Genomic DNA, 24,726 nt, shown 5'->3' on the forward strand with positions numbered 1-24,726 from the left:
CCCTCATCATTTAAGATGTTGCCTGCTCAAAAAACTTCTTCTGAGAGAATGTTTGTGTGTGATGGGTCTTCAGTAGCTGGAGATTGTTTCCTGGATTTTCTAATATATAGAATGGTGACAAGAGAAAATGAGAATTAAATGGGAGTAGATTATGATCAATAAGAGAGATGTAACTTTTTAGATACATTATTTTGTGAAATTGTTCAGGGGGGTTGATTTTCAGAAAATTTAATAGGAGTTGTGGGTGACCAATACTTCTGATAATTAGGTCTTTATGTACTACAGTTCCCAAACTTCTTTGTATAGACAGTGTTTTCTTGTACTGGGAATAATCCCCCCACCCTGACTTAAATTATCCAAGTCACTTATAGTGGTTTTCATTTTTTAAACTATATCGTAGCTGGGTCTGCATCCAAGGTCACCACTTAACTTCATTTAGAACTGCGGACACATCCTCTCTGTCCATTTCCAGCCCCCATAAAATGGCCATAAATCAGGAAAGTGTCATGCTACTTAAAGCTGCTGAAATGAGCTTTTGAGTGTTGTGCTTACAGGAATGTCAACCTGTCACAGCGTAAATCAACTAAATGTCCTTCGTTGCATCAGTGAGAACTCTGACTTCATGGGTTGGGGCTTGTTTATTCATTTTGTGTGTGTGTGTCTGTCTCTCTCTCTCTCCTGTTTGATGGTTATTTCATTTTGATACTGCATCATGCTTAGTTTCAGCCTTTTTTATGGTTTGCAAGATTTGCTAGCTGCTGGAGGTTTGATTGCTCACCACTGCTTAGATTTTGTCAGAAATTATCAGATGGAAGCCTTCATGGTTTCTAGCCTCTGAGAGACCTTGAATTTACATTAATGCACTAGTAAGCCAGAAGCATATATAAAGGCATGAATGGATGGTAGAGGCGCCGATATTTTCTTATTTCCCTTTAACTTCATCATGTTATTCTCTGCTCTTAAAGGTAATGTACTGAAAGCAATCATTTGTAGAGGCTTCCCCTTCACTTCTGAATGGTAGTGCAGCATATGCCGCAGATTTATTTTTTCATATTTGCAATTAGCTGTAATCTCTTTTACAGCCACTTGAGCTGTTCACCCGTATATGGGTTTGCTTCTCTCCTATGCAAAACTGCATAGGTCTGTCCAGTCAATTTCATATCTGGCCCTCTAGATCTCTATCAATGAAAACTCCTTTCTTGCTCTGTGCAGCTACTAAGAATCATATAATCTATGAAATGTTTGGATGTCCAAACTGCATTTCCATTCCCTAATGTATTTGACTTTGTTTTAAGTGTACCCTTTTCTCTGAATTGCCAGTTTTTGAAGTTTAGTTTGATGATGTTTATGAAATTCCTGAATAAGTTTTATCCTAAATTACTGGTGTGTACTTCCACTTTTGCTTCTATTGTGATATAATTTCTGGACTGGGAAACCTGTGCAGTAGAATTTTATTTGTTCACCCCTGCTTAAGGAGAAAATTTGTTATGAAAAAGCCTTTTTTTTTTAAGTCTTAAAATGCAGCCATTGCACAAGACTTCAGTGAGAGTTTAAAATGTCGGTCTCCATTCTCTTACTTAGGGTGCATCTAGACTACAGGGTTTTGTCGACAAAAGTGGACTTTTGTCGACAAAACTATACCTGCGTCTACACTACTGCCGAGTTCTGTCGACAGTAAGTTGACAGAATGCAGAAGTTTTGTCGATGAGGGTAAACCTCATTCTATGAGGAATAACACCTTTTTCGACAGAGTTATGTTGAAAAAAGGTGCTATTGCATCCACACTGTGCTTTTTTCAAAAGAGAGCGTCAAGACTCTGTTGAAAAAGCAGCTCGCTTTGTCAACAGAACTGGCTGTAGTCTCGACGCTCTTTTTCGACAGAGGCTTTGTTGACAGTACCTGTCGATGAAGTCTCTGTTGACAAAAGCCTGTAGTCTAGACGTACCCATAGATAATTTGGGAGGCATAAACTGACTCTGGGTGCTAGATTTCTTTAAGGGCCCATTTTTAACTTAAAACTAATTAACCCATTTCCTGTAAAATTTCATAATATTAATTCTGTGATCAAAGAATATGCACTGACATTTTTGGGAAGATTCATTGTATTTGTCAGATGTGACATAGTATTTGAATCCATGCTTTAAGTGCAAAACTTACGTCAGCCTTTACTCTGGAAATATAAGCTTTCGTAACAGTCACAAATTATACGTACACACATACAGAAGTGTCATGATGTTTTATTCTCAGGAATGATCCCAAACATTGCAGTGTTTGGGGTATTATTGCAGAATTCTAGTATCTGAATTACTATGAATTTATCATAAGTTTTACTAATGAAGCAGTAAAAGTATAATTGCAAGATTTCAAGTGTTTTAGAGTTGTGGGTTGGGTAGATGGGCAGCCTTGACTTTGTTTGATTGTGTCTTCTCTTATCGTTTTTTATCCTAGTTCTGTGAATTTTCTACAGACAAGTGTGTAAGGATGTCATGTAGGGTAATTACTAGCCCACAGAACTTGTAAAATAATAGAATTAAATAAAACTATTGTTAAGTTCATTGTCATGGTCCTTTTACAAATCTTTCTAGTTGTGTTTTAGTTAATTACTCAGCCACAAGGCCTTTAACCACATTCTCGTTATACTATGTCATGCTGATGAAATGTAAATGTCTAGTAACATTAATAACATAAAATGAAATATAATTAAGGAAATATTTATAGGAAATACTTAGAATGATTACTGATCATATTTAACCTCACAGAGAACACATATTAAAAAACACAAATCTAAAACTTGTGTATCCATTAGACAAGTGATTCTACCTCTGTGATTCTGATTGCAGGTCTTTCAGGAAGCAATCCAAAGCCCATTGAAGTCTATGGAAAGATTTCAATTGGCTATGGGTCAAGCTCTAAATTACTTTAAAATAATCCTCCCTCCTCCCCCCGAGTGACTTTTGGTATATATATCTTTCAAAAGAAATAGTCTTTCTAGGGGACTTGGTGTCTCTGAGTTTCCACTTTATGGCAAATATCACACTGAAGAAATAAAAATACCCAGGGAATTTGTTTCAAGTAATGGCTGCATATTGCATTGTCTTGCGTTAGCATGTCAAAGGTGAGTCCAGAGGCTTGAAAATTAATGTGGAGTTCATGTAGCAGCACTGGGTCAATATCTGTTTACATTTTATCATAGGAGGTGGTGGTATTTGAAGCAGGCACCAAAAAAAGTGCAGTTTTCTGTCTGCTTGTCTATAACTTAATGGTTACGTATACTCTGGCCATCCCAATTTAAAACACAATTAGGAAATACGCACATGGCTAATTAGAAGATGAAACTGCATTTTACCAATTGGTAAAATGTGAAAAACGTTGTATGATCATTAGGATGACCAAGTGTCCGGTTTTTGACTGTTGGATCCCTGATCAGCACCACTGACCGAGCCGTTGACTGTTGGATTGATGGTAAGGTGCAGCCGGCTCCCTGCTAGCTAGCCTCTGTGGCTCTCAACTCTGGGGAAGCAGCTGGCCTGGTTCCCCCCAGCTCTTGTGTGTAGAGGCAGCCAGGAGGTTCCGAATGCTGCACCCACGCCACGTGCTGTTCTGCCACTCCCATTGGCTGGGAACTGAAGCCAATGGGAACAGCGAGGACAGTGTCTGCAGGTGAGGCAGAGCACAGAGCAACCTGGCCTCACCTCAGTCTAGGACGAGGGATGTGCCACTGCTTCTGGGAGCTACTGTGCTATCTTCCTGTTAGTTTCTGGGTAGCTGTTAAGGTGTTAGTTATGACCTGTAAATCTCAAATAGTCTGGATATGGCCTACTTGAGTGGTTACCTCTTTCCCCATGCACAGTTTCAATTACTGGAAGTGCTCTGACTGTATTCGCCATTTTCTTGAGGGGTCTCTGTTTTGTGGCACTGACTCTTTGCCTTGGTCTGCAGTTGCTCTGACTTGTTGATGTTCAGAGTGTTCTGCGAGGCCCATCTGTTTGTCCAGGCTCTTGCAAAGGGAGCAGCAGAGCTGGGAGCTGGTTTACGTAAATAATTTGTGCTTATGTTCTATGGATGTTTCTCTGGCAGTGGTGTGAAGAGAGGTGCCTGTTTAATTCAGCATAAGATTGCACTTTTAATTTCTATCCAAAGTCTCCAGAGCTAGGCTGAGGCACCTCTACATATTTTTTGTTAAGTAAGACATCACTGGAAAGTTTTAAAAAGAAAATTATCATTTCACATAGGCTGCCAGCTGCCAAAAAGTCTTCAAATGGTAATTGCTCCTGGTCACTACCTACCTGAGATAAATTTGAACCATCAACCTAGAGGTGGAAGACTCCTTATCCCATTTGTGGTCCCCTGCTTTTTATCACTTAGAAAAACCTTTTTGTCACATTGCTTGGTGTGAGTGAGAAATGTGCTTGTCCTGCCTCTAGGAGGAAGTGGAAAAAAGGATATAGTTAAAAAAAAAAGTACTTTCAAATGAACCTGTTTTCATGCAGATCAGTTTTATATATTTAATAACCCAAAAGTAAGTAGCTGTATTAATGTTTGTCAATCCGCCAACCTTAACTTGTATGGTGGACTTAGGTCTAAATTTTCCCTTTCTCTTCACTACTAGAAATGTGTATTGTATAGTGGAAAGAAGAAACCGTAGAAATCATTTTTATTCATCGTTCAGAAGGGGGGGCCTTGAGAGAACTCCCAATTATCTCCACCCACTAATTATAATGACTGTCTAATGTGTTTGTGTCTATGTGAGATAAATATGAGTACAAAGTGTACTATTAGAAGGTTGGAAGTAACGTGATGTTAAAAGTAAGCATAATTGACAGTATTTTACCTATTATAGATCTCAGCTTTAATAATGAGCCACTCACTACTATAAGAGTTTAATGCATTTTTTCCCCTAGACCAATTCTATATCCTTTTAAGCACTCTTTCTATTTAAATACAACATTTTAGAAAAGAACTTGCCTATATTTCAGGAGAGGAAAATTCTTATATTCTTGTAAACATGCTTCTGTAATTGTATAAAGTTTATTTCTGTCCCCAGATGTCAGCAATCAAAATCCGCATAAATATATTTCATGTAAAGCTGTCAGCAGCTGCTCTCCATTCAGGTTCCTCAAGATATTAGCCTGTCTTTGAGTTTATGACAAAGTTAAAAATTATTCATTAAACTGACCTGCAGTATATTCAGTAACTGGAAAATTGCCTTGCAGTTCTATTTGGTTTGTAGATGTGATCACGAGTAAATTTTTAACTTAATTAATTGGCCGTTTCTGTTGACAAGAAATTTATGTGGTAATAATTTGCTCGAAATAGATGCCGACTGTAGGAAATGAGATATCCATCATAGGCTTGTGTTCCACCAGCTGCACAGTGGCTATTATGAAAGTATTTCAGCCTGCAACGACCCCACTGTTTGTGCAGTCAGGATTATATATACCCACGATCCATTGCCTGCCTGAGAGGCGCTCATGGAGGTCTATGATAACAAAGACTTTGTGATTTATGGCTTGCTGTGAAAGCAGAGCTTGATGAGATTAAACAATTTCATAGCACAAGTGTTTCTTAAGACCTGATTTGTAGTTGCAAGCTGATGGTAAATCACATTTATATATCTGAAAGCATGCTCAGCAGAGGAGTGCAATTACAGTTTAAGACAGCTACTTTTTATTTAATTTTTATCCGGGTTTTGTCTCTTTTATATCCCTTCGTCTGTAAACCATTCACCTTCACAAGTCCTTTCCTGGTTAGAAGGCCAAAGACTAAGTCACTGATGTTCTCCTTTTTGTGTGTGCTTGCTTAGAGGCATTTCAAAGTGACTTTTATTGGCTCACACTGGTTTTGAACTGGTTTCATCTACATTTTTTGATCCAGTGTCATGTTCAAATTTAACCACATTCTTCATTTTAGGCAATGTGTAATCCTATAAAGACATTTTTGTTCAATGCGGTGCTTCGAGTATAGTGTAGTGGCATTGTATTTATAGCCACACATTTTTAAATGGAATCTTTGCTGCTGATTTTAGGGAAAAAAAGATTAATTCTAGTCGTCTTGACTCACTTCAGGTCTTACATGGAAATTGGTATTAGCAAACACATCTATTTGTGCTTCATAGCAGCTCCTGCTCAATATTGCAAGGAAACTTTGCGTATTTAAATTAAATTGTGATTTATATGGGTGTGCGGTTAAAAAACAAAATCACAAATACTGATGATACCATTGGGTTAAATGGATGGATTTATGGGCTCAAGTTGAAGTCGAACATGAGATCTCCAATAAAACTGATTGGTTTCAGCTGTTGCTAAAAAGGCACTTTCACAGTGATACAAACCTTAACAAGAGAAAAGCAGACTATACAATATGATTATTGATGCAAGTGGTTTCTACACTCGTTTTACTTATAAAGAGTCCAGTCCTTCTAGACTAGGGGTTTTCAAACTTTGAGTCACAGTTTTTAAAGGTGAGGCACTGGCTGGCTACGAGACACTTTGTTTACCTGAGCATCCACAGGCCTGGCCCCTCCCAGTGGGCGTGGTATACTGTTCCTGACCAATGAGAGCTGTGGGAAGCACTGTGGGCTGGGCCACCACTTCCTCCGGCTCCCATTGGCCAGGAATGGTGAACCATAGCCAATCAGAGCTTTAAGTGGCCGCTTCTGTGGATGCTCAAGTAAACAAAGTGTCTCGCGGCCAACTAGTGGCTTATCCTTACAAGTCAGGACTCAAAGTTTGAAAACTCTTGCTCTGGACACAGAGATCTGTAGGGATGCAGAGCAGCTTCGAGCTCCCATCAGTTCTCAGGAGGCTTTCATTGTCTGGAGGAGCCTATGTTTAATTTTATTTGGGGAGAAGGGAAAAGGGGACATTTCTTCCACAAGGAAGTCAAAATCTTCTTTTGATGATATCACATTGTTTGAAACTAGTTATGCCACAAACAGAAACAAGCCTGTTGCAAGATAAAATAGCAGGAGGCTGGATTTGAGGAAATTAATATGTAAATTGCATGATGACAATTATGGCAGACGTATGCAAGAGAAATGAATGTTTTCTCTAGTGCTAAAGTCCCACACAAAACAAAAGAAATTCTAAAGCACTAAACATAATTCAGCTCACACATGAGTATTTTAAAATCTTTTCTAGGGATACCCAAATGGACCCTTCATTGAGATGGAATTATTTCTTTTATCAGACAGTGTCTGTAATTGGTACAGTAATATAGACTTGGGTGGTGCTGCAGTTCTTTATTATTCTGTCTCTACTTTGGGATGAAATATAAATAAAACCAAGATGTGTTAACTGTGGTGTTGGCCATCCCAAATCTTTCATTCCAGAATTTCAATTTTCAAATTTGGAATATGTCAAAAATTGAATGGTCATACATTTCAATGTAAAATGAACCATTTCCTGAAAACTAACACATCTGAGTTGCAAAATAGAATGACAGATTTTTTTTTTTTTGTTTTGTTTTGTCAAATTTTTCTTTTTTTCTTTTTTGCCTGATAGTGACTAATATTATGCAAGTGTTTAGGGTCTGATCCAAAGCCCATTGAAGTCAATGAAGAAGATTCCTATAGACTTCAGTGTGCTTTGGATCAGCCCCTTAAAAAAAAAAAAAAAAAAAAAAAAAAAAAAAAAGGAGTTCATAACACTTTATAAATGTTAGAGGATTTAAACCTTATAGTATTCCTGTCAGGTAGGCACTTACTATTATCTCTGTTTTATAGATGGAGAAATGGGGAAACTAGGAGGTTGTGACTCATTTAATGTGCCACAGTGAATACAGTGGCAAAACCACAGACTCTTATTAATAGACTAGACTCTTACAGCGTTCAGATTTTGTATGGAGTTGCGATCCCACAATGATCAGCGTGTGGATTGACATGTTCTGTAATCACTAAACCATACATCATTCATTACACTTTCTGTGTGTAATAAAGAAAAATAAATATTTCTTCTGTTGTGGCCAGTGATCGCAGTTGCGTCAGCAGAGAAATACATCTGATGACAAACTATGTACCTGACATAAGAACTGGTGGTCAGATGAGAAGAACAACAAGTAGGTGATGCCCACGAAAGCGCACTCTCAATTTTTTTTTTTTGTTTCCAAGGTGCGACAGGACCACTCATTGTTTAAGTTTTTTAAAGTTTCAGACTTACACAGCTCTCCCTCTGAGACATTTAGACATGAGAACTGGTAGTGATTGTATAGTTCACAAAAGAAACGTTTTCCAAAGCTGTGATGATGTGGAAAACTGGCAACACCTGCAAAATATCCCATGGCAATTTGGAGTCAGTAGTTGATACCCGTTTAAAAGTTCTCATTTTACTAGGTGTGAAAATGTCAGGGAATAAAGTTTCTCATATTTTTATCACGTGAGCACTTCCCTTAGCATTGACAAGGTCACAGAACAGTTACCAGGTTTTGTCTGCCCTCACATGGGCAGGGGGACTAACAGAATTGCAGGTCTCCTGGGCAAGATGGAGGGAGGTGGCTCCACGCTCCCGGAATGTGCAAGGCCTCCAATGTTGGGGCAACCAGCCCTTAGTGCCACAGGGAGCACATGGCCCAGGGCTGTGGCCTCTGTCACTGCTGCAATGGGTTGGCCAGGAGTGTCAGGGTCTTTTGAATGGCTGGTCCCAGATCAGTTGCCAGTGACTGCTTCCATTAAAAAACTGACATTTAAGCTGAAATACCAAAAATACCAAATTCTCTAGGAATGGCAGCATGACCGAATGTGTAGCGAGGGTCCAAAAGGTCCATGTAAACAGTGTCATGATAGCTGGAATCGAAGCAAGGGGAAGGATTTGAGTTTTGCTCACATTAGATAGCTGCCTGGAGTTGTAGTGGAAGATGGAATTGAGCTCTGAGTGTGGGATGGTGGTTCTTTTATTGGTTCATCCATATCATTTTAAATGTACACACGCTACGCCACCAAGGTTAAAAGGTTACTCACTAATTCAATGTCTCCCCTATGAAGAACGTGCCTCTTGCTTTCCTCCTCATAAATTGTAATCTAACCTGCAGCGTGCTAGCATTTCCTGAAGACTTGGTACAACAAAAAGTAGACATCCACTCAAGAATGAAGGAATCATGGTTTTAGCAGGAATTCTGTGGCCTAGGGACAGGGGGTAGGTTTGGTGGCTGTGTTTTGTGAATATAGGCCATTGCGTGTCAAGGTCATTAATAAAATCTCTGCCTACTAGTGCAAGCAAGAGTTTCTGGACTTCTGTTTTCACCCTTCCTGGAACTATAATGTTTTGTTTACTTTTGTGAGTATAACCTGTAAGTGGCAGCTCCAGCCAAGACATTATTCTTTATCAGGGGAGTTAAGGCAGACAATTATTGGTGACAGTCTCTGCATCTAAATATAGGTCAGCGTCACAGCTGACAATAAGCACTCTTTCAAGATCTCTAACTTCTTTAGATATAAATAACAAGACCACCTGCAATAATGTCCTCTATTCTAGTGACCTCCTCGTAATTTCTGGTTCTATAAGATTTCATTTTACTTGTGTGGACATTAATGTTGTAAGTTTCCCTTCTCTGTCCCAATCAGGGGCATATAGAATGACATAAGAGTAATAAGAAAATTGTTCAAAACAACAAGGATTTTTGGCCTTTTAAAAACTCCAACAAAATTGCAATTTACCTTCAAATATTCTGTGAATTTGGTTATGGCTGCATTATTTTTGCACTCAATAGTTAATTTAAATGGGACTTAAGCACATACCTAAAGGCAATTGTGTACTTATGTGATTTCTGAATAAGGATGGACATGAATGTATACATTGCAGAATGGGGATTTGGATGAGCACAGCGAGATAATGTGGGAGACAGAAATTGCACCAGACCTGCTAGCTGTGCTTATGTAGTTCCCTTCTGTCGGGTGCTTGTGTGGCTTCCGTTGGGTGCTTGCTTGGCTCCGGTGTGCTAAACAAATAATTGGAGTTGTATAGCTGGGGAAATTTTAAAAATTATGAACAAATCTGTTCTAAACAGACTGTTTACTAATACATGTTTGGAAATTTAATACTAAAATATTTGCTGCATGGCTTTGCTTTACCTTTTGCAGCTTTTTGTTTAGAACAATTTATATTTCATTTGACAAACAATAAAAACAGATAGTGTCACCCTTGCCCCTTTGACTTCAATAGCAAATATCTCATTGGTTTCAACAGGGCCAGCATTTCACTTGTGAAGTGAAATAGAAAAAGAGAAGCCAAGGCAAAAAACTGGGGATGGACAGGAGGGCAAGTGGTTGTTTAAATTTCAGAGGGACCTAGAGACCCATGCCCCATTGTGATAGGCACTGTACATACAGAGTTGACAGTCTAATAAGGCAAACCTGACAAGTGATGGGATGAGAAGAAGCACAGAGAGGCCAAACAACCACCATCACCTTTCCGCGCACACACAGCAGGCTAATGCCTCTGCCAGGAGTGAAGCTCAGGTCTCCTGATCCCAAATCTAATATCTATCTGCTGGAACACTGCTGGTGTGACTTGGGGTTCATTAGGCTCCCGTAAATCCACTTACATTTATTTACTAACGTGTAAGGAATTTCACATTGGCATCACTTTACATCAGAGCCCTACGTGGGACTCGTGTGGAACACTGCAATGGGACTAGGATCCCACAGGACCTGCTCTGTAATAGCAAGAGCAGGTGGAAGTGGGATTTTTAGAAGTTCCTCCCAGGCTTCTTTCTTACGTCTTCTAAAGGCTTCTCCTGGCAGCTCAGTGTGTAAGTTGAAATACCAGAGTATTGTTTCTAGGATAAAATATAGTTCTTACTTAACAGTGCATAGGAACACTGCAGAAGGTAAGGAGAAGGTGCACACAAGAGGTACATTCATGTACATAAGTATGGACCAATGTAATTGTGTGTGTGTGTGTGTGTGTGTGTGTGTGTGTGCGCGTGTGTGTGTAATTCATGATTAGAGAGAGAGATTGGAAACCCCTGGCACCTTTTGATATTACGGGTGCCAAAGAATTGTTTCTTCTTCTTCTTTCTTGTTTTTTAACAGCTAAACTTGCATTTACCTTAGTTTTAATGTAGGAGTTTATGGAACTTAAATAAAATTGATACCTTTTCCCATTTTATATTTATGCATGTGTGCCTACTTGAAACTTGCACTTAAAAATAAAATGAAACTACGATTTATTTTCGCTGAGGTAAGTCAATGAATTTTCTTACAAATAAATGTAAAATTCTCTCCTGTCTCAGGAGGGACGTTACATTTGCATTGTGTGGTTCCGTCATTTTTAAGTTCTCAGAACAAATAGCACACGCACTTTATCTTTAGCTTCAGATAATCAGAGTTACAGACACCAGGGATATTGTGACGAGCAATGTAAATTTTATACACACACAGTCATAATAATTTAGAATGTCATCTTAATCTATTTATGATCTTCTAATGACTGAAATGTTTTACCATTGTGTGGGATATTTTATAACTGAAGTTTTAATGGGTGAATCAGTAACACCTGGCTGTCTGGAATGCTTATCTTTTCCCCCAGTTAGGCATTTAAATACTTCTCTGGAAGGCCCAAGGGGTGTGATGTGACATATAAGCTCTTAAAAGGAGGAAAATTAGTTCTTGATACCATAATGATCAGTGGGATGAACGTTTGCATACTTAACATTAATGCTGTTAAATGTAAGAGTTTGATTAAGACTTCAGGAAGGGTTTTTAATGCCCTTTCTACTTTCACTCTGTGAAGATACAAAAAGAGCTGATGTTGTCTTCTGCCTCTAGAGGAATCCTGAATCTTTTTATAGTCTTTCCTCCCCAACCCATCCCCCCTTGGCTAAATTTTCTTCTCAAATCAGCTTCTTAGCTGGTAAGTATGCTGAGCTTAGCTGTGCTCCGTACCTATTAAGCATGAGAGAGACTGGTTCACCAAGAAGCCAGGAACACAAATTCAGACACTTTTCCTTACAGAGCAGCCGGTATAGCATCTTGTATAGCTCCCTGTGTCTGAAAATGTCTCTACATTAGCAATTCATTTTCTATCTGTGCATGTAAGCAATAAATATGTGGCCTTTTACTCCCATCTCTCATTGCCTCTAAATATTAATACATTGGTCATCAAGCATATTTTAGATGTAAAACCATCTCAGGATTCATGTATATAAAACATAATAAAAAGAGAAGAGTGTTTTTGTGCTTCTTTTCCAAAGCTCATAAAGAGGCAAGGTAAGTGAGGGTTGCATGTGAAAGCCAGTCCTTAAAATCCATAGGCCTCTAACCCTGGCCGCTCTATTCGTCCCTCAGGGGAACATGTGAGAACACAGACAAATCTTCTGTTGTGTTCCTAGGGTCGAGAAAGTTCAGCTCAGTTAGAACAGAGAGACAAATGGATTTGAGTCAAGGGCCATGCATTGTGAACACTTTGCCACCAACCCTCAAAGGTTTAAAACTGGGCCAGTGGGCTTGACCTGTCCTCTGCTCTCTGTCACTCATTTAGGGAAAAGTGGTCACTCTGATAACTTTGACCCAAGCTCTGTTGGTTTTTATGGGTAAACGTCAACACCTTGAGCGGCCTTAGGAAGAAAATGACAAAACAGTGAAATTATCGGAGAAGTGGTGAGAGGTATTCTCAGCGGATAGAACTGTTCTATATGGTGGGAGAAGATGCTTTTTTTTGGCTGAACCTTATGTCTGGTCTTCAAGTGTAGGGCCACTCTGAGCACTTTGCAGTCTAATACTGGCAAGATCTGAATCTGAAAGATTCAGCTACCTAACCCACTGCAGGTTTAACTTCCCAAGTGACCAGAGAGTAGAAATGATCCTCTTTCTCTCTAGCCATTAGCAGAATTTCAATCTTACCCAGACTGAATTTTGGAGACTGCCATCAGTCTGACCTGGCAAAGCACAGACCATGCAACATCCTGTCCTGACAAAAACAATTTAGAAATCTATAGTTCCACGCCAGCTCCATTATATATGTTTTGAAAGAGGAAAAAAACACTGTTTTTTAATGAAATAAGAAACATGACATTTATTAGATAATGAGGGTCTCTAAAGACAAGAACCCCTGATATCCACTTAACCTTTGCTCTTAATGCACGTTCTTGCCTCAGTCAACCTCATGGATAGATTTTTAATAGTTGATTTTTTTTTATGGAGCTGTTCTCCATAGCTCATCATCAGTTAGGCCTTATACTTAGTAGTATGCATTACCTGGTACATGTATAATAAGGAAACTTTATAAAACTGACTACTATATATTAACTAGCTATCCTTTTGGGGCATTTGAATGCCACCAAGCTATTCCTGTGGATTAATGAATGAAGCGTGGCATTGTAAAAGAAAGAACTTTCTAAACATGGTGCCTATGAACACAAAGGGGAAACCAGCAATATGTCTGAAGAGCAAAGGGAAGGTACCAAATGAAATCTAGAATTATCTTCTGTTTCTGTAAGAATAAAATCATAATTGTAGGATATCTGCCTGGTTCTGTGTTTTTTCCAGTGGATGTGTAGGAAATCATATGCATCTTTGTTGTGTTCCTCTTTATACTCTTTTCAGAAGAGGCCTTGAACTCTAGACTTCAATTTCATAGCCTGTGTTCAGAACTCTAGAATATAAAAAGGGTGTCTGACCCTTTTGTTTGGGTGCGAGCGCCCCCTCTCGGGAGAGCAGGGGGGTTCAGCGGACCCACCGTCTAGGTCCTCGGTTTTGGGTCCCGAGGTCTTAACTCTCTGAAGGGGTCAGTGGGTGCGATCACCCGTCGCCGGCCCGGCAACAGGGTTCAGCGAACCCACCTTTATGTCCCTGATAGGGGTCTTGGGATTACACCCCCAACACAGGTCCTGGGGTCCTATCCCTGGGTGTCCGCACGGTAAGGGCAACAGCCACTAGGGTCCAATTTGAGGCCGCTCACCTCCGGGAACTCCAGAGGAGGCGGCGGTGAGTCAACTTGATTATGATCAGATGGGGGGGGGGAGCAAGAAGTGGGGGACCCGGGCCTCCATCTCCTCCGGGTCCCAGCCCAGGGCCCTAAGTGGAGGGATTAATGCATTCCCCCCATGGCAGGCGGGGTCAATCCCTGAAACTTGCCTGTCCATGGCCTCCAGAGGTAGACTGCCCTAGGCTCCTTCCACTCGCCATCCAGCACCGACTCCCTTGTGGACCCGACCGGGGCACTCACCAAGTATGGTCCCTCGGCCCCATCCTGCTGGTGTTCTCGGGGCCAACGTACTGCTCCTCCGTCCCTCCAGGGGGGCGGGATGTCCTCCTTCCTGCATGGGGGTTGGCGGCTCCTTCGTCGGCCCTCTTCCGTCAGCTCACCTGGCTGCTTTTCAAGCAGCCCGGGGACAGACGCCCAGTGACGGCAACCCGCCCCCTCCGTGTCGCTCCGTGCCGCGCTGTTGGGTCGTGGAGTCGTAGCCCTGTCCCCAGGGTGGTCCAACGTTCGCCGGCTCCGCCGCCCCCCCATCCTTACGCCAGGAAGCGTCAGTGTGACGTGGCCCCACACCCATGTGGTTGGGCTGTGTCAGCCTCCCGCTCCTCCCTGACTCTGCTGAGCTGGAGAGTGGGGCTGCTGCGTCCAGGCGCGGTAGCGGCCCGTCTTTTCCATCTCTGGGGGGGGGACGATTTCCCCCCCCCTTTCAGGAGTGCGGGCCCTCGTGGGTCCGTCACAGGGTGTCATATACCACATTTATGCTTGTGGGAGGCCTTGTACAAGAGAAACAACTTTGTACTATGGGTGGATCATTTCGATCATGAATGCTTTGATAGGAGGGTTATCATATTAAATAAGCTCTTGTGTATATTTAGTTGCACGCATGATTGGATTGGACCTACATGTCAGGGTGGTTTATTGTTTGTACAAATTTTGGCAGATTGTGTGAAGTTTCCTTATTTCATTTATATAGTTTATTTTATTTATATTATTCCAGCTGGAGTATAAAAACTTCACAAATCCCTGGTTTCTGGGTTATCATTGAGTGGTGACTTGGGCCTCTGAAATTTAAGTGCCCTGTCCTGTTAGTGACACATTATAATATGGTTTTCTGATAATTAAATGTTTTATATATCCCCTTTCTCTTCATTTTCTCTGATAACCCTTCTTGCATTGAAGGGGCTTAGACTGAAGCCAGTTTGTTTTTAACTGGGCAATGATAAATTTTCCCTTCACCCTTGATTGAGATCCTTTCTCTAGAACTTAGAGAAACTGGTCTCGGGGTCATGTGGCTGTTCATCACTAAAAAGAAAAAAAATAAACAGAATGAAACAGATAGTATCGAAGCTGTGTTTCAGTTTGGGAACAGCCTGCCTGAATTCCAACTTGATGCTGTGAAACTGCCTTTCCCACCTCCCTCGCTTTCCTTTTCTGGGTTGAAATGAAGGGGGGGGGGGGAGAAAAGAAAAAAGAAGGTTCCCGGAACTGTATGAGCACTTAAGCATTTAGTTTCAAAAGAAAAAGCAAAGTATGAGCTACATTTTCAAAAGTAACTAGAGATTTTGGTTGCCCAATTTAAAACACTTTGAAGGGGGGCCAATTCTCAGAAGTGCTAGGTGAGCACAAAAAAACCCTGAGGCGTCCAAAATCCATAGTTAGTTTGAAAACACATGCCCATGTATTTATTTCAAAGGCCTCTCCAAGTGCTCCTCTTGTGCAGTCCCTCTTCCTCTGTTTTCCTGCTGATGCTAAGTACTAGTACTTAATACTCATTGAGGTCTCTCCTCCCAAAGAGACATTCCTGTGCTGTAGACCCCCTTGACCCAACCTGTTTTGTGATCTCTCACTGCAAAATAGATCTGACTCTGGCAAAATAAGCTATCCACACTTTCACCTTGCCTAAGTAGGCATGCTTATTACCACACCATCCTTTTATCACACTCAACTATCTTTAAAATCAAGTAGCACTGATCTCTATCCAAACCTGTCTTTCTCCCTTTCTCAAGTCCAGATGCTTATCACCTTGGTTCAGTCTCCTGTCTCACCAACAGCTGCCCCAGGGATATATACTGGTTCTTTTTTTTTTCCTCTCTCTCTCTTTACCTTTTTATTAGAAGAAGCAAAATATGGGAAGTAAAATCAGCAATGTCTTCAAGTAATTTATCTTTAGTAATAGTTTGAAAGAAGGAGAATTGAAAGGAAACAAGAACATTGATTATGAAGGGGAAGTTGGAAGTTATGTTTGTCCTTAAATAAACAGTGTATTGCTGAGAAGCTACAATTAAACACTGAATGCAGGAAGGCAGAGGTGAAAATGGAAGAAGAGAAGGTAACGTTCCAGGAGGTTTGGTTCTTAAATTTGTTTAGGACAAAGGAATGGAAGAGACTTTACAGTAGGGTTCCATATGTTTTTCAAAAGTTTGCAGTGGAAAAAAAAGACCCACCTGTGTTCCTTTGGCCCTGTTATCTCTTTTCTTTACTTAGATCAAAAGAAAGACACCTTTCTATTTTTCAGCATATTCATCATTCCTGAATCATTTCTTTTTCCTTTCCCACAGCATCTCCTCCTCTCTCTCTCTCTCTCTCTCTCTCTAAATATATTTTTGAACAAGGCCTTTCTATAACTGTAAAATGTGTATCCCATTTTGAAACCCTTAATGCTTGGACAAGTTCACGTGTATAGAGAAGGACCAGACACAAAATCTGCAAATGCCAACTCCAACACTCAGCAGCTTCACAAAAAATGAACATTAACATTTTTGGTGTTCATGACTAATGGAAAGCCACAAAAAATACTTTAAGGAATGTTAGTGTAGAAGTCGGATGCAGTGACAGTGAATGATCAGGGATGAGACGGCTACCTGACAACCATACTCACTAGTGTCAAATGTGCCTTTGTCACAGCTTGCTGTGTGGGGAGGTGGGGGTGAGGGATTCTCCAAATCCATTAATTTGTCACTGCTTTGTGAGAGTTTAGGAGTCTCAATATGCCAGGAAATGTTGACTGTTTTATGTTGACAGTTCTACCCCCGTTTCTAAAAATGTTTCATGTTGCTGCTGGTTTTGTCTTGAGCATGTTCATTGATTTTTTTTATATGTCCTTTTAGAGTTCAACTTATGCTATAGTAATTTCAGTTATAACTTAACATTATTTTATAGGGATCAATATATGTATGTTATGTCTTATGTTTTATTTTACTGTATCCTCTGAAGAGATGCTGAAGGAATATTTATTTCCACTTTAATTAACCCCATTAAAGGGGCCTTTTTCATAATTGTAATATGCTCTGAACTTTCATGTTTAGCTATATGCAATGCACTATTTCTTCTATCATATGGCCATACAAGTGCCACTGCATGGCTGACTGTAATACTGCTGCAGTTATATAGCTCCTTTCATTCATTTCCAAACACTAGTTGAGGGTCCAAGAATAACACTGTCAGTTAGATAAGCATTAGAAAACCCATTTTACAGGAAGGGAGCTCGAATGAGGCAGAGAGAAGTTCAGATACTTAATAACGGAGCTAGAAATAGAATTTAAGCCACCTAATCCACCGTCTTCAGCTTTAGTCATGAGACAGACATTCCTTTTCCAATATAATTTTAACAGCTGGCTGCGGTCAATATTATACTCCTAATATATGCACACAAATATTATGATTACACTTGTGCGTGCGCCTAATTTAAGTTCCAACAATTGCATGTTCCCATTTTTCAAACCCAGGCCCCCTGTGTCCAAACAAATTTAAAGGGTTAATTTGACTCTGTTTACAAATCCAAGTACACATGCAACATTTAATATTTTTAATGGCTTAATGTGTTGTTAACCATACAGCTGTTGTTTTTCAGTCTTCTCCTTTATTGAGTTAGGCACTGTTTAGAAGTCTCAGTTCAAATTGTAAACAAATTATTTTGCATATGGATCAATGTAAATGTAATAAAGTCTATTAAAAATGTATCTCAGATTTAATACTACTTCTGCTCCCCCCTCCCCTCCCCCACCACCACCATGGCATTCTTCCAGCTGAGAGATAATGTGAATATCAGGGAAATACTTCTTTTTCATCTGTTTTAAGTTTAAAAATATTCTGGGTGGCATCATAAAACCAACAAATGTTATTTTTGGTTTAAGTTATTTTACAGCTACCTCTAAAAAGAAATACATGATTGTAAAATAAAATTATATTATTCATATATGATCTTTGTCATCCTTGGTGGGGGGAAGAAGTCGTCATGAATTACATTTAGCATATGATTTTCTTATAGTGCATTTTGTATTCAAGATGTAATCAAGCAGTTTACAATTAATTACAGTGACATGGAGTTTGGGTAAAATAGTGATTTTGACCCCCGTTCAACAAAGTACATAAACTTGCACTCAAATTTAAGCACACGCTTCTAAGTATTTTGTTTAATCGTGTTCTTAATCACATGGAATCATGAGAAATGTAAAGTTCAACTAAGAGATGGCCCATGCCACAATATGGATGCAAATTGTCTGGAGGTAGTCAGATCATAATTTGTCCCATGGATGGTATAGGAGGAAGCTATGATGCTCAGATGAGAATCCAAGCTTCTCACGGTCAAGGAATATGGGACTTGGTTGCAGGCCCATGTTCTAATTTGGATATGCACCAAAAAATTCAGATGCAAAACTGGGCTGGAAACAAAATATGAATAGGTTTCATGATGGTATTTTAACATTTCTGCTGCTAACAGGAGGAGCAGAAGTACCTGAAAATAGTTACTTTGTGACTGTTTGTCACATACGGGATTTTTAATGTTCATCTTGTCACATACCAGTGGGGAATCCTTCCTGTCAAAAAGAACGAGATTAATTATTATAACTTTAGGAAACTGAAGACAAAGATTAAGACTAGCACTAATATTTCACTAATAGTAAAAACTCTAAATCAAAAATTACTAAATAAATATTCCCAAGTGAACTTAAGTATGTCTCATCACTTCTGATTATCCCCTGCATTCTGCCGGAAGAATCCTATCAGCTGCCACTTTTTATTAGTAGTAACAACAGTGTATATATTTACAATAATGACTAGAGTCTCAACTAATATGGGGGCCGCATTGTTTGAAATGCTGCTCATACACATAGAAACCCAAGGCGGGTGAGGTAATTTCTTTTATTGGACCAGCTTCTATGGGTGAATGAGGCAATCTTTCGAGCTGCACAGATCTCTTCTTCAAGTCTGAAGTTCGAACATTGGTTGCTTTCGCCAATGGAAGTTGGTCCAGTAAAACAGTACCTTACCCAGCTTGCCTTTCTAACATCCTGGGACCATCACAGCTGCAACACGTCAAACAACAGTTGTCCACATATGTAACAAGAGAAGGAGACTGTTTGAGAACCTTAGATTCTAAATAGACAAGACAGACAAAAGGTGGGAGAAATGAGGGATCATCATTATGCCACCTCAATGAAGTCTTTCTCTTTGTGCCAATTAATTAGAACAGTGTGGGAGCCTTTCTTCAGCTTGTATTGGATATATAGCCACCGTAATTGGCTTATATATGGTTTTGGGGAGATAAATGGCGGGAAGAGCGGATTGTGTACTTAGTATAGGTTGATCACTGGGTTGTGTGTAGAGATTGAGATCCTGACTTAGACTGCTAAGGTGAATTGAAATTGAGAATTCTTCAGACCTGGGTAAAGACGGAATTTAAAATGTTTTGCTCAAGAGCCTATACTTTCTAACCCATAGATAGTATGTAGGTTTGTAATTTACAAGTCAATATTTAGGCTTCTCTCTGTGTATGAGAGTTGAAGGGGAGAGGAGCAAAAGCAGGGAATCTTGAGCACATGTTTGATAGTTAGAAAGAGTTAGAGATTCAGAATATATTGCCGAGGAAACATTTAGGTTTTTTTTCACTAGAACATTGTATTAATGGTGTATTTAGAAGCAAAATTATCATCCACAATAAGGCTGTCTACACTGGCGGCTTCTTGCACAAGAACATCTTGCGCAAGGGTTCTTGTGCAAGAAGTCTTGCGCAAGAAAACGTCCACACTGCCATGTGCGAGCTGTGCTTTTGCACAAGAGCGCGCATGGCTGTGTGGACACTGTCTTGCGCAAGAAAGCTCCGATGGCCATTTTAGCCATAGGGCTTTCTTGCGCAAGAAACCCCTGCCGAGCGTCCACACTGCCCTCTTGCGCAAGAGCTCCTGCTCAAGAGGGTTTACACCTGATAATAAAGAGCATAGCGCTTGTGTAAGAAGCCCTCTCTTACCATGCCATACTGTAAATATCCTTGCGCAAGAGCGGGCGGGCAGTGTGGATGCTCTGCAGATTCTTGCGCAAGAACGGCTGTACTTGCGCAAGAAGCCGTGAGTGTAGACATAGCCTAAGGATTTTGTGAGGGAAGTTCTTATGCTTTTAAAAGAGAAAATCGAAACTTTTGAAGTGTCTTTATATTTTTCAATAATGTAAAAAAAGTATTGCTGGAAAAATAAGTGAATGATTGTGGACTCTAAAAATAATGTAAGCAGGCTGATGCTCAAGAATTCAGTGGAGATCAAATTGTAAAACAAGTGGTTAGCTACCAGACCATTTTTGACTTGTGAAAAGCAAATAGAAGTTTTCAAAAAGCATTCTTACTCTCTCTCACATAGCACAGTACATTTCACTTCTTGCTGAAACGGCATCTGTTAAGAAAGGTGTTTTTATTGGTCAAAACATTAAACGCTGAAATGAAAATATAAGGCTATGAATCAGCAAGAAATATATTATGCCTCCTGCATTAGAATGCCATCCAGCAGGAACTAAAAGCTAAAATCAGTTAAAAGTCCTTGAATCTTCTGTAGTTCATATTGTTTTCTGCAATATGACTGTTGGATGCATTTTAAATGGGTCAGACCCTACAACCAGAGAAGCTGTGATCACTGCTGCTTCTGATGCTTGCTTAGGGCCAGATCCAGGGCTCATTGACGTCACTGTCAGTTTTCCTTTAGACTTCACTGGGATCAGGATGTGGTCTCTCCACGAAGCAGGTCTCTCTGAACACTTCTGGTTTTTATTTTCTACTGCCTTGTGATACTCGGTTGCTGTTGCTGTGATATTTCTGTCATTCTTAGGACAGGGCAGTATTTCATTTTTAACTGCCAAGAGTTCATTAGAAATGGAGATACAGCAACACGAAGGTTAAAATAAATGGAGCTCTTTATTACAGGTTTACCTTTGTGTTACCTGAGGCAGAAAACTTTATTTTTTTCTTTGAGTTCTTTCATCCACAGAGAATAGGGATTAGCCTCTGGCTAACATAGTGCTTTCAGTCCCTTTCAGCATTCAGTAAGTGTTTACTTATCCAGGTATAAATAGGTAAAAACACACAGTTAAAGCTCCCAGCTGCAAGGTCAGATACCTCTTTAAAATTCAACCTCATGTGCGGCATTCAGTTGAGGGCTTGCTGGTATGAGCCATTAACTGCCTGTTGTATGTAACCTCACCTTGTCTTACACAGGGCTGCACACGTACCTTTGGTACTGTACAACGGGCCTTCCATTCATGCCGTTCGAGAAACAAAAGTAGCTTAACTTGTGATCAGTGATCATATGACCTATTTACAGGGTGCAAGCTCAGTCGAGTAGAACTGGTAAATCATTAAAATGTTCTCGATGCTCTTCCTGCTGAGTAAAACATCGTGCTAACATTTTTCTTCCCGATGCAGGCTGGGTAGTAGTGTTAGTTGATTCACTTGGTACAGCGGTAAGTTTTTAAAATGCTGAATTAATTTAGTAATAGAGATGTAGCCGTGTTAGTCTGGTCTGGCTGAAACAAAAGACAGGATTATGCAGCACTTTAAAGACTAATAAACCATCTTGTTCATCGTTAAAGTGCTGCATAGTCCTGTTTTCTGAATTAATTTGCGAAGTATAAATTATATCACAAAACACAGGGCCTTACCTCAATGCTATTAAACTTAGCAAAAAGACTGACACCAACCTTGCTAGGAGATGATACAGATATGTGTTACGCAGGATATAATAAAGATTCTTGCCCTTATAGTGCCTTGATTCAGGAAAACACATGTGTTTAAGTCCGTTCCTGTGTAGGACATCACCTAAGTTGATGAACTTTAAATAGTTATTCAAGTATTATCATGAATCACGTAAGGACCCGTTGTCATTTTCATTGTTAGCTGTTGTTAAGGATTTGAGGGGAATTTTTAAAAATCTTTTCTGAACTTAGCTTACACAATTTTTCAGGAGGCTACAGAGCAGAGAGGGAATCTTTTTTTAATTTTTTTCAAATCTGGTTTATATCAAACAGACCTGCTTTAATTACACTTTTCTCCACTTCCTATAAGTGTTTCTACATGTATTAATTGTTATTTATCTGTCCCTCTTGTCGTACAAAGATTGTTGCGGCGCTGATTCATTTTTGAAGTGACTTTCATCCAACAACTGAATATATCTTTTGCTCATTTGGATAGTTTTCTTTAAACACAGTTATTTCAGAAAGGAGCTGCTGTATGTAAATAGTTACTTTTAATCAGAACTCTTATGAATTCGATTATCGGTGAATGTATTGAAGAACTATGAACTAGTGATGGGCGGTTCTGTTTGGATGAACATCCCAGTGTTCCAATGTATCCAGACCGCTGCAGCCTGTAAAATCTTGTGAGCAAAGGACTTCATGTGAAATTGTATCCTTGTCAGAGTTAGTAGGGATCTGCAAAAATCTTTAGTGGTAGGAGAAAGTGACTAAAGCACACTCCCCTGTGATAAGGGAGCCTTGTGAAGAAGTATTGTCCCATCCTGCAGGAGTTCTTGGAATCCCTCAGGAGATCTGGGAGTCCTCACACATCAGCATCCCTCTCAGCCATGCACAGACAGTAGCTAGGGGCCTGAGTTTATAAAGCCCAATTGGAGCACAAGCCCCACTCCTAAATTCTGATTGGAAGATTCCTAACTGGGCAGAAACCCCCATATAAGCCAGAGGAGGGAATGGAAATTTGTTTGTACAACTGGGCTTCCAGATCACATTGCCTAATATTTGCCTGTTTCTTATGACTTGGTTTCTTGACTTGACTGTTGGTTACTACCTCCTGGTTCCTGCCCTCTGCTGTTGTCACCTGATCTGGATCTCCTGATATCCTAACTTGGCCTGATTCCTAGTAACTGACTCTTGATCCCTGCCTCCCAGTTTGGGTCTCCATTCTGATCTCCTGGTATTCCACCCTGCCTGAATCCTGGTAAATTGACTCCTTGGCTTGTGGCATGTGCTAGACTCTAACCCCTAGGCTGGGCTGCCTATATACCAATTAACCAGTGAGAGGCATTCCTTAGAAATAAGAGTAGATCCTTCTGATTCTCTTCAAAGAAAAGACTTTTTTTCTTTTTCAACCATGATTCAATTCATGATTCTGTGGTTCTTCACTGCTGACAGGTGTGAGAGCACAGAAAAAAAAATGGCATTGAAAATGTGTTGAAATGAATCCTTTTCTCCAGGCTTGATATGGAATTAGAGTCACCACAATATTGTAACACTTAACATATGAACTGAAACTCTATCTTCAACTCTGTTTGTATTTATATCCAGTGCATTAACAGAATGCTTGGCAAAAAATTATCCACATGTGCTTCTTTCATTAATCTACATACAGCAGAGAATTCAACAACTGTGACGAGAGACATAGAGTACAGTGGAATAGAAGTGTTTTTAGCATCCTGGGAGCAGAGGCAGTTTGAAAAATGGAAAGATCGAGATAATGGATATTTTAAAAAAGTCCCTTAAAAATGTGTGTCTCACAGTTACTTTCCAGAGGCAGAAAGCAAGAGAAAAGTTGGGAAAATAAAGTCTTAAAAAAGTAAAAGCGGTGAGGATACTTGATACTTAAAGTAAGGCTCACAAGCACCATCATAGGTCAGACCAGTTTTGTCTGGATCCGTACATGCAACTCCCGTAATTGCGAATGCATAATTCCCAGTACATTGAGATTAGAAATAGCTCAGTATGTGCTGGAAGTTCTTACAATAAATATACCTAATTCCTCCTGTGTCTCATTATGGAATAGAGTGATTCTAGATCATGTCTCTGCTCCAAGTACAAGGCATATGCATTTGACCTTCCCTTCACTAAGACAGACATGTAGGAGGTGGGTACATTTGAGAAACCCCAAACCTAAGACAACAAAACACTTCACTATACACACAGTCCTTCCTCTTGGAGAGAGAATGAATCAAACATGGCAGATATGAGGTCACTTTCTTCATAAGGGTGCAATGAGAACAGAGTAAGAACGTATATAAACTAAAACAATGTTTTGAATAAATTCAAGTACACTATGACTGTCTTGATGGCGTGGCTCGTGACTGTTAGGACAGACTGTCAAGAAGCAGGACAGAAATCCAATAACAAGTGTGAACTCCTGAAGCACTGTCACCGTCTTACCAGGTCATCACAGACAGTCCCCTGGGGCATTTCAGTCTATTTTGCCATCCAGGCAAGCTGGACTATGTGACAGATGGGCACTGTATACCAAAAAAATCACATCAATGATCAGGTTACTCCCAGTTCCAAAGGACCAGTCACTTACCCGCAAGTCTTTGTTCTCAGATCAAAGAGAATGCCTGCAGCCAATCCTATAATAAACCAACCAAAGATTTATGGCCTAAGAAAAGAATGAGAGAGTTCCTTCCAACGTTGAACCAGGAAACATACACAAATGAACTTGTCTTAGTTTCTATAATGAGCAGCTCTATAACGTTCGTTAGGGTGAACACATGATAGGCAGCAAGGGGATCTCTTGTTTATGGTTAAGAATCTTAGCTCCTTAGAGTCCAAAGAGCGTAAT

The 24,726-nt window shown here is 40.0% G+C and overlaps 1 protein-coding gene and 1 long non-coding RNA gene across 16 annotated transcripts in view; one reads left to right on the forward strand and one right to left on the reverse strand.

The window, feature by feature from the left end:
- Nucleotides 1-24,726, forward strand: part of LRMDA (leucine rich melanocyte differentiation associated) — an 865,870-nt gene that overhangs the window by 686,402 nt on the left and 154,742 nt on the right. The gene's annotated exons all lie outside the window — the stretch shown is intronic.
- Nucleotides 1-24,726, reverse strand: part of LOC149523969 (uncharacterized) — a 98,078-nt gene that overhangs the window by 17,781 nt on the left and 55,571 nt on the right. For 4 of the 11 annotated variants that reach the window (XR_016350151.1, XR_016350148.1, XR_016350152.1 and 1 more), the window contains exons 1-2: nt 4,966-5,298; nt 4,287-4,420 (exon numbers count right to left, since the gene is read on the reverse strand). The exons of 3 other annotated variants lie outside the window; for them this stretch is intronic. This is a non-coding gene — a long non-coding RNA (uncharacterized LOC149523969). Of the gene's footprint in view, nt 1-4,286; nt 4,421-4,961; nt 5,299-14,159; nt 14,534-24,726 lie in introns of those variants that run through there. 4 more of the 11 variants (XR_016350147.1, XR_016350155.1, XR_016350146.1 and 1 more) reach the window with 2 other exon arrangements.

This window comes from Pelodiscus sinensis, chromosome 8 (assembly GCF_052426305.1).
Source record: "Pelodiscus sinensis isolate ZL-2025 chromosome 8, ASM5242630v1, whole genome shotgun sequence".
NCBI lineage: Eukaryota > Metazoa > Chordata > Testudines > Trionychidae > Pelodiscus > Pelodiscus sinensis.